This window comes from Elephantulus edwardii, unplaced genomic scaffold (genome assembly GCF_000299155.1).
Source record: "Elephantulus edwardii isolate Elephantulus edwardi_28Jun2011 unplaced genomic scaffold, EleEdw1.0 scaffold00031, whole genome shotgun sequence".
In the NCBI taxonomy this organism is placed as follows: domain Eukaryota; kingdom Metazoa; phylum Chordata; class Mammalia; order Macroscelidea; family Macroscelididae; genus Elephantulus; species Elephantulus edwardii.
This window is the reverse complement of record NW_006399781.1, coordinates 269,445-280,301: the sequence shown is the minus strand read 5'-3', so window position 1 is coordinate 280,301 and position 10,857 is coordinate 269,445. Positions and strand designations below refer to the sequence as shown.

The following is a 10,857-nucleotide window of genomic DNA, read 5'->3' as shown; positions in this document are numbered from 1 at the left end:
CAGGATACGACAGGATTCAGATCTGTTCATAGAATCACTGTGAGTCGAATTCAACTTGATGGGCCCTAACAACAAGAAGTAAAAGAAAAAAATCATAGTTAATTTATGCAAAATTCTAATGGCTACTCATAGGCACTGGGCACAGTTCATCACTCCTTCCCCAAATTATTTCTTCCTTGCCTTTGGTCCATCACTCCTTTGGGTTCTTTTTCTGCTTAAAAGACAGTTGTTTCTCATTTTTCTTTGCCAATTCCTCTTCATCTCTGCTTTCCCTAAGCATCCCAGGACCCCAGTACTCCACCATGAGTTTATCTTTTCTTAACTATACCCAGTCATGTGATTTCACTGAGTCTTGAGTGTTTTAGGTCATGCTTAAATCCTATGGAGATGTTGGTAATTTTGTTTTAGCAAACAATTAACTTGGTTTCAGCTTCTGGTAGCCTAGTAGTAAGGAGGTACACTGCCAACACAAAGGCACTCTGTTTGAATCTACCACCTGCTCCATGGGAAAAAGATTAGCAATCTCCTCCTGTGTGATTTATTTACTCTGAAACCTCACTGGAGGGTCATCTAGGAGTTGGTGCTGATTCGACAGTACATAACAACCACAGATTCAGGTAACTTAAGGGTTTGGGGTTCCCTTGAGTTCAGGATAGGGGATAAGGGGGGGAAATTTGGAACTTACTGCCAGTTTGCTGACATTTTAGATTTTGAACTTCTTTCCAAGTCCATCTGCTACTGTTCACTTTTCACTGTCGTAAAATAGTTTGCTTCATGCAGTCTGTCTAGGTTTTATAGAAGCATTTGATGCGTGAGATACAGAGAAAATGCTTACTTCATTTTACCTGAAATTTTACCTATAATTGTAGCTTAGATCAAAATTTACCGAGCAAATAGGTTTTCCATTCAACAAGTCACATAGAATTGTTGCCATCTTCTCAACAGAAAAGCATCCTTTTCTCTACTTCCCTGGGTTCTTCAGTGCCATTGGCCCTTTCTTGTCCTGTCCTGCTTCTGAGTTTTGTCTTGGGACAAACATTGCCCTTTTGGTTATCGTTAGTTTTTCTGAAGAGTAGCTTCCTCATAAATCTTATAGTTCATTTACTGGGTTACTTTTTCTTGTTAATGCCCTCAAATTCTGTAAAGGGTGCATAAAAGAAATAACTATACAAAAAGGGGTTCTGTATTTCCAGCCAAGTCATTAAGCCATTTCCTGATGCATTGAAACATGAAAAGTCTCTATACAAAAAAAAAAAAAAGTTGAGAAATGTAGCTAGAGCATGAACATTGGAATTAGGTATTGTATTAAACAGTTCAGATTCACTCTGCCTCTCTGCGGTGAGAGATGAGCCAGCAGTCTCCTCCAGTATTTGTTGTTAATGTTGCTATGTGCCATCAAGTCACCTGTGACTCTTAGCTACACAATGGATACTAGCTCTGAGCCCTTCTCTATTCTGAGCCAATCTCATTGTCTCCAACAGACCTCCGCCCATTTCTCCAGTCATTGAGTCAATCCGTCTCATCCTGAGTCTTCCTCTCCTGTGCTTGTCCCTCCATCCTTCCAACCATGATGTTCTTCTCCAATGGCTAATCACTTCTGGCTATGTGTCCAAAGTATGTGAGATGGAGCTTCAAAATCCTAGCCTCAGGAGCTGGGCGGCCGCTGGTGAGGGGCTGAGGCGAGGGCTGCACAGCGGCTTGGGCGAGCAGGGCTGTGCGGGCTGGGGGGAGCAGCAAGAGTAGCCCCCTCTTCATGGTGGGGGCAACTTCGAGGGGCTACTGGAGGATCTAGGCCTTGGCTGCATGGGTGGTAAAATACCTCCTGCTACTCATAAAGCTAAATCAGAAGAAAATGCCAAGGAACAAAAACCGGATTGCAAGAAGCCAGAGGAAGACTTAAAGACAGATGAGCCATCAAGTGAGGAAAGTGATCTAGAAATTGATAATGAAGATGTGATTGAACCAGACACTGATGCCCCTCAGGAAATGGGAGATGAAAATGTAGAGATAATGGAAGAGATGATGGATGAGGCCAATGAGAAGAAAGTGGCTGCCATTGATGCCCTAAATGAAGGTGAGCTGCAGAAAGCCATTGACTTATTCACAGATGCCATCAACAAACTGAATCCTCGCTTAGCCATTCTGTATGCCAAGAGAGCCAGTGTCTTCATCAAATTACAGAAGCCAAATGCTGCCATTCGAGACTGTGACAGAGCCATTGAATTTAATCCCGATTTAGCTCAGCAGTAAAAGTGGTGTGAGAAAGCACACAGACTTCTGGGTCATTGGGAAGAAGCAGCACATGATCTTGCCCTTGCTTGTAAACTGGACTATGATGAAGATGCTAGTGACATGCTGAAAGAAGTTCAACCACGGGCCCAGAAAATTGCAGAACATCGGAGAAAGCATGAAAGAAAACGTGAAGAGCGAGAGATCAAAGAGAGGATAGAGAGAGTTAAGAAGGCTCGGGAAGAACATGAAGGTGCCCAGAGGGAGGAAGAAGCCAGGCGACAATCAGGAGCTCAATATGGTGCTTTTCCAGGTGGCTTTCCTGGAGGAATGCCTGGAAATTTTCCAGGAGGAATGCCTGGAATGGGAGGGGCCATGCCTGGAATGGCAGGAATGCCTTGCCTCAATGAGATTCTTAGTGACCCAGAGGTTCTTGCAGCCATGCAGGATCCAGAAGTTATGATGGCCTTCCAGGATGTGGCCCAGAATCCAGCAAATGTGTCAAAATATCAGAGTAATCCCAAGGTTATGAATCTCATCAGTAAATTGTCATCCGAATTTGGAGGTCAAGCATAATGTCCTTTGACAAATAAAACCCTTGCTGATGGAAAAGCAACCTAATCACTCAATGGATGTTGCAATAATACAAACCAGGGTATCTCTGATTCCATCAAGAAAGCTGGGTGCTTTGAAAATCATCCCAAATGCAGCCGAGATACTTCACAGTGGTTTGTCATTAGGCTATTCATTCAGATGTTTTCCTATTAGGAATTATAAACTTTGAACATTTTTTAAACCTTAATAGTATCTGAAACAAATTAAAAGGTATTTTAATTCCTTAAAAAAAAAAAAATCCTAGCCTCCAGGGAATAGCTTGGTTTCACCCTCTCCAGGACAGACCTGTTGTTCTCCTGGCAGTCCACGCATGCTCAGAAACCCAATGAAGGGTAGTCATTGAATCAGTACTAACTAGATGGCAGTGAATTTGGTTAGAGTTTACATCTGAATCAGGATTTCATAGAATAGAAAACTGGTTACTACAATCCTCACTGAGTGTAAATTGCCCAGCATACATAATCAAGTAGGGGGGGAAAATGGAAGCATCTTTTTCCTTTTAGAATTTAGTATCAGAAAAAAGGTTGCCTTTAGGTCTGTGGTAATTATGCAACTTGCATTTTTCTTTGTTTAGACTGACAGAAGCCTCCCAGCAATGTGTGATGCCCAATCAGTATATTTATCTGTGGAACTGATATTTCCTTCCATTCTACATAAGATTTCATTTCAATTGCCAAACTTTCTAATGTGCATTTTATAGTAAAATATTTTAAATTTCTTTTGGGCATAAATAGAACATAGACATAAAAACTAGTATATACTGTGCCATTTCTTATGGGATTACTACTACATGATATATGTTCCTTTGTTGACAGCTTCTAGTTAAGTCTTGAAAAAATAAGTCACTTCAAACCCAAAAACATTTGGTCATAGTGTAGTCATATCTTATAACTGAAATTTGTATCTCACAATTAGGGCTAGCATTTCTGATCTTGAAACCCCTGGCATTGCTCCTAGATATGATCCACTTTTAAAACATTTAGTCCAAGCTGATGAGAACATATGAAAAATATTTCTCAAACCAAATGTGATGATAATGTAATAGGTCATAAGGTCTGCCTTCTTTGAATGGTGTTAATGTATTCATCATTGTTAATAATATGTCTTTATTTCTTTTTTAAAAAAGTTTTGCTTTTATTTTATTCATTGTTGAACATTTTCTCTCCCTCCTCCCTCTCCCTCCACAAACCCACCCATCAATGCACCACTTGTTCCAGACTGTTCTCATGCATATAATGCATAATCATATATTCCTTTTGGACATTTCTCTCCCTCATCTGTTCTAATTCAGTGTTCATTATCTATCTGCTCTCTTCCCATTCTCTCCCAGACCCTTGAATATCTGTTATTTTATAACAGACATGGTGTTATGAAGTATTTGTCCTTTTGTGACTGATATATTTTACTTAGTATAATATCCTTAAGGCTCCCCCATATTGTGTAATGTTTTACTATTTCATTGTTTTTCAGTGCTGTGTAGTATTCTATTGTGTGGATATACCATAGTTCTTCTATCCATTCATTTTTTGATGGGCACCACTTGGATTGCTATTGTGAATAACACAGAAATAAACATGGATATGCATACATCTGTTTGAGTCATAGCTCTGGTTTCTTTAGGCATATTCCCAGTAATGGAATTACTAGGTCATGTGGTGTTTCTATTTCAAATCTCTCTACAATCTCATTAGCATTTGTTGTTTACTGTCCTGCCTGTCGAACTTTGTTATTGTTGCTGGGGTGAGATGATATCTCATAGTCATTTTTTTTCCCATCTCTCTTAGAGCTAGGGATTTTGAACATTTCTTCATGTGTTTGTTTGCCATCTGAGTGTCTTCTTTGGTGAAGTGTCTGTTCATACCCTTTGCCCATTTCATGATTGGATTGTTAACCTTTTTTCTTGTTCATGTTCTGGTATACTCTATAAATTTTAGCTGTAAGTCCCTTATTAGATATGTCATTGCCAAATATTTTGTCCCAGTCTGTGGGTTTCGTTTTTACCTTGTTGGAGAAGTATTTTGGTTTTGGTTTTGTTGGGGGTTTTTTGTTCTTTTCACTTTTTTAAAATGAGATTTTAATGAAAGTTTATAGAGAAAGTTTATAGAGACCTTGGATTTCCATTCATTCCTTGTACATTTTCCTCCCTGCCCACCTCTCCCCCAGTTCACATTTTTCTTTGAAAAAAAAAATTCTTTCATTGTTATACAATCCCCCCGAAGTTTTTTTATGTGAATAGGGATTCAATTCTTAGAAAGTCACATTCATCTATTTCGTTCTGTCCTCTTGTAAAAGTACGTCTTTCTTCAGTAAACTGTGGAAATTTACTTACACTTTCTTCTATATTTCGCTTTCCAAGTCTAAAGAAATTCACAGAAGCACATATTATACTGTTGTTATTATTGTGAGGTGCCTAAATGACCTTTATGTAGCATGGATGTGGTTATTTTAAATAATAAAGCAAATCATGCTTCTGATGAAAGCTTGCTTTCTTTTTTTTTTTTTTTCAATTTCCCTTCAGAGGAGCTATTTTTAAGTAGGCTCGATATCTTCAGCTTGATTTATGCCAGTATTATATTGTTTTAAATAGTTGTTCAATTGTGTTGTGAGGCCAATTGTTAAGTTTGTAAGCCTAAGCTCACCTTTCATTGAGTCAGACAACATCTTTATTGACTGCTATTTCCCAAACCTTCCTCCCAAGTTATTCAATTCAGGACAGTGCCACTGTTTTGCTTGTGCACAGAGCTTCCTGAATTTGAGGCAAAACTTTGGGTTGTTTTGTGGTTTTTTTTTAAGTGATAGGCCAGTGCCAGCCTGCTCAGTTCTTTCCCTTTGGATTTAGCTGTGTTTATGCTTTGTCACACCAGGGGAAACAGGCTTGAAACCTTTTTCTCTCTCCCTAAGAACTCCTCTTCAATTTCAGTAGGAACCCTGTAACGCTCGTGGCAGGTGATGCTGACAATATCCTTGGTTTCTCTTTATTTTCTGTTTGTTGGGTTTTTTCTGTCTTGTTTAGCTGGATGATATAAACAGATTTTCAGCAAATGTTGACTGGCTGGGAATGGACAAGTTACTTGAAGAGTTCAACAGATTAATACCAGGATCATAAAAAGGGGAACAATGAAAAAATAAGCAGGGAAATGCCCACCTCAGGGTTCAGATAAATAAACATAGGATTATTTTAGGACCTTAAACAGAATGGCTTACAGAACATAGAAAATTAGTGGAAAGCAGCCAGGACAGCCCCACATCCCAGTTACCAACCCTATTGTCTGCCCCTCAGCCCTCCAGGCCCCTTGGGGTTGGAGTTTCCCAGCCTTGTTACAATCTGTCTATCCCAGGAATTTTCTCATAAGCTGTTCTTCACTGTCTTCCTATTTTCTAAAAGTTTTGGCTTAAATGTCGTTTCCTTATCCCTAAGATCAAGTCACCTTTTTTCGGTCTGCTGTGCAGCTAAAGCAACAGTGGGAAGAAAGCAGGCTTGACGTTTAGTAACTTCATTTTCAAGATGAGCATTGAAGATAACATGGTGGAGGCATAGGTCACTTGGACAGTCTACCCCAAATCATACAACTAGTGAGTGACAAAACTGGAGAAAATGAATCTTCTGTCACTACAGCCCACTGGCTTCAGTCTGTTTTGACTCATAGTAATTCTCCACTGGGTTTTTCAAATCTGTAAATCTTTATGCGAGGAGACTGCCCATAATTCTCCCACAGACCAGGTGGTGGATTCAAACTGCTGACCTTTCAGGACCAAACTGAAAGGCTCTGGCCCATAATGTGGATGTTTACAGATGCTATCAAGTCAGCTCCAACTCATAGTGACCCTATGAACAACAGACATGAATGAACCTTGCCCTATCTTACACCATCCATACCCTCTAATATGCTTGAACTCATTATTATAGTGTGTCTATCCATCTTGTTGAAGGTTTTCCTTTTCCTCTAAACCTCCACCTTTCCAAACAAAATGTCGTTTTCCAAGACTGGTCCCTCTTGTCAACATGCTTAAAAGTTGTGAGAAACAATTGCACTATCCATGCCTCTAAGGAACACCTTGGTTGCACTTTCTCTAAGACAGACTTGTTTGTTCTTTTGGCAGTCCATGGAATATTAAGTACTATCTCCAAGATCAAAATTCAAAGACATTTATTCTTCTTCTGCCATCCTTAGTGACTGTCCAACTTTCAGATTAGTACAAATCAATTGAAAATATCATGGATTGAATAGTGTGTACCTTAGTCTTCAAACTGACATCACTGTTCCCCAGAAATTTGGAGAGGGCCCTAATATTGGACTTGCTACTCAGAGTATTCATTGTGAATCCAAGTAAGATGAAGTCATTGACAATTTCAATATTTTCTCCATCTATCATGATGCTGCTTATTGGCCCAATGGTGAAGATTTTTGTCTTTTTTATGTTGAAGGCTGTAGTGTTGTGTTTTTTTTTTATCTTCTGCAGCAAGTGTTTCAAGTCCTCTTCACATTTAGCAAATCAGGTTGTATGATCTGCATATTAAAGGTTGCTAGTTGCCATCAAATGGATTCTGGGTGGTAGAGACCTCATATATACAGAGTAGAACTGCTCCTCATAGGATTCATAGGATTTTCAAGGCTGTGACCTTTTAGATACAGATTTTCAGGACCATCTTCTGAGGCACCTCTGAATGGACTCACACTGACAAATTTCCAGCTAATGCTATTGTTGTTGACGTTAGTGCCATCAAGTCAAGTACAGCCCCTAGTGACCCTATGAACAACAGACCCAAACCCAGCCCTATCCTGTGCCGTCCTCATCATTTCTGATACACTTGAGCTCATTGCTGCAGTCACTGTGTCAATACATCTTATTGGGGGTCTTCCTCTCTTTCTCTGGCCTTCTATCCTTCCAAGCATGGTATCCCTTTCCAGGGAATAGCCTTTCCAAGCAACATGTCCAAAGTATGAAACACAGAACTTTGTCATCTTTGGCTCCAAGAAGAACTCTAGCTGCATTTTTCCAAGACACATTTGGTTTTGTTCTTTTGACAGTCCCTGGGACACTCAGTACTCTTCTCTAGCACAATAACTCAAAGGCATCTGTCTAGAGAGCCAAAAATGGGTCATAGGGGGAACAGGGACATGAAATGGCCAGAGGGAGTGAGCCTCTCTCTGCCACAGAGCAGAAAGCAGATAAAGAGCCCATAGCCCAGGCACATGGTGCCTCTAGAGTCACATCAGCAGCAAGAAGTTTATTTATTTGTTGTGGTCTGAAAGTTGTGGTACCAAGAATGTGGTTTATTAGGGAAATTAGCTGCAGAGTAGGGAAGGCAAAGAATATCTGACAACACAAGTCCAGGTCTAGTCCTTTAGTCCAAGACACAATTCCTCAAATAGTCCAAGCTCTGGTTTCAGTTCAGCAGTCAAATCCAAATCATCTAACAAGGTTTGTCTCAGAGAAGTTATAAGTCAGCTTCTCTTTCAATTACCCAACAAGAACAGCAAAAATCTTTAACCTTTAATAAAAAGCCTTTATCCCAGGGCTCCTCTGCATACACCTTTCTACATATTTCTTACAGCAATGCCACAGTCTCTTCACCACCATCATCAGAGTCTCACCACCAACATCTTGCTCTCAAAAGGATCTTGCTCCAGTCTCCCTCAAGTCTTGCCAGTCACAAGCCTGGATCGGGAAGCATTCTCCCTCTCATATCTGAGTCCCACAACTCTTAATTATTTGCAAGACTGTGGGTCTGCAGTTAAGATAGCTGGACACTAGAGGGGGCTTAATGCAATGGCTTTAAAAAGACAATTTTTAGACTAACACTACATTAATTCTTCTATCATCATTATTCATTGTCCAGCTCTCAGTTGTGCAGCAGGAGATTGAAAAGATCATGGCCTGAATCAGGTGCACCTTAGTCTTCAAATTGACAGTATTGCTCATAAGTGTTTGGGAGAGGTCCCTGACTGCAGACTTGTCCAACGCAATACATCTCCTAGTCTTCTGACTGCTGGTGTCAAGCATCCCTGCCAGCTTTAGTTAATACTCCACGCTTAAACCTTTCTGTCACCTAGGCACTCAGTTATTCTTAGCAATGCTTCCTAAATAAGGTCCTCTTATACAATTTACTGCCTTTGAAAACCCGCTGGAGAGTCACTTATGAGTAAGTTCCAAGTGTATGGTCCATAGGGACAAAATAAGATATCATCCATGTATAACTGAAATACAAGTCTTCAAAAAAGATTAATTGCTGTTGTTATCAGGTACTATCTATCAAACAATAATAGTAGAAAAGATTTCAAGAGTTAAATTACTAAAACCTTAATTGTGATTTTAAAAATTATATTGTTTAACACATCTAACAGCATTATGTGCAAAAGGACAATGAAATGATGGAGTTACTAGAAGGGGGAAAAGTATTCTTCTCAGCACTGGGCAAAACATTAGCAGGTAATCAGGTAGAGACACAATAATTGGTCTCAATTCACCTGGAGCAATATAGAAAGAAAGAAAGTCTGGAATAGGTGGAAGATTTGAAATGTGTGGTAAATTATTACTATGAAGTAATGCCTCCCTTGCTCTTAAACTAGAAGAACTTGTTCTGGTGAAAAATTCCATAGAAGAATCTTGGTCTAAAGGGAGAAAATTCAGAACAGAATTCCAAAATCTAATGGACACCATTTCCAAAGTACTGAAGAGCAATGATGTCACTCTGGAGACTAAGATGCACCTGACACAGGCCATGCATGGTCTTTGCAATCACTTGCTATTCATCAGAGAGCTGGACAATGACCAGGGAAGATAGAAGGAGAATTGATGCCTTTGAGCTGTGGTGCTAGAGAAGAGTATTGAATATGCCATGGACTGCTAAGAAAACGAATAGGTTCATTCTGGAGAGGATTAAACCAGGCTGCTCCTTGGAGGCAAGGATTTGGAAGCTTCATCTGACATACTTTGGACATGTTGTAAGGAGGGACCAGTCCTTGGAGAAGGCTGTCATGCTTGGGAGGATGGAGGGACAGTGCAGGAGGGGAAGACCTTCTATGAGGTGTATTGATTCAGTGACTGGGATAATTGGAGTAGGTTTGTCTGAGACAGTAAGATTGGCACAAGATAGAGCAGGTTTTAGGGCTGTTGTACGTGAGGTCGCTATGAGTCACAGGCAACTCACCACACATAACAACAACAACAACAACAATGGATTCCATATGTAGATGAGCACTTGAACTACTGTCCTGAAATAATCTTTAAAATTTAAATAAAAAAATATACCCTGAAGTATATTTAAAGCCAAACAATAATAACTCCTCCTAACTAGTAAACAAATGAGGAATATTCTCTTTTTACTATTCTCTTGAATATTATTTTCATTTATTAATTATCTGCATGGAGTTTAACTGACAACAGTAACTCAAAAGATTGTTGTTGTTGTTGTTGTTGTTAGGTGCCGTCGAGTTGTTAAAGACTCAGCGACCCTATGAATGGAAGACCTGAGCACTGTTCATAGAGTTTCCGGAGGCAAGACATTTCGGAAGTGGATGCTACTCCTGCTTCCAAGCTTGTTCTAATAGGGGAGTGCCACCAAACACTGTCCACCACGGGTAACCATTAACACATGTGACACAGCAGTGTCACAGTGTTTAGCATCATAGCAATCAAGAGTTACCTCTGTACAGCAATGCACAGACCAGCGCTATACCACCTAGAAGAATGTTTCACAGAAAAACAATGTGAATCAAGCCTGAGGGCTGCAGATTAAAATCACCCACCTTGGGCTTGGTAGCATAACTTTCTGTCCACTAGGCCAAAGTAGCTCTCTCTAGGTTGTCATTGTTATTGTTGTTAGGGGCTATTGAGTCATAGACAACACATAGAGACCCTATGAGTGGAAGACCTGAGCACTGTTCATAGAGTTCCAGAGGCAAGTAATTTCAGAAGTGGATGTGACTCCTGCTTCCAAGCTTGTTTTAACTGGGAAGCTCCACCAAACCCTTTCCACCATGGGTAACCATTATCACTTTTGGCACATCA

The 10,857-nt window shown here is 40.0% G+C and overlaps 1 pseudogene; it reads left to right on the top strand.

Moving 5' to 3' along the window:
• Positions 1-1,803: 1,803 nt before the first annotated feature.
• LOC102873733 lies at positions 1,804-2,805 on the top strand (annotated as a pseudogene).
• Positions 2,806-10,857: the final 8,052 nt, after the last annotated feature.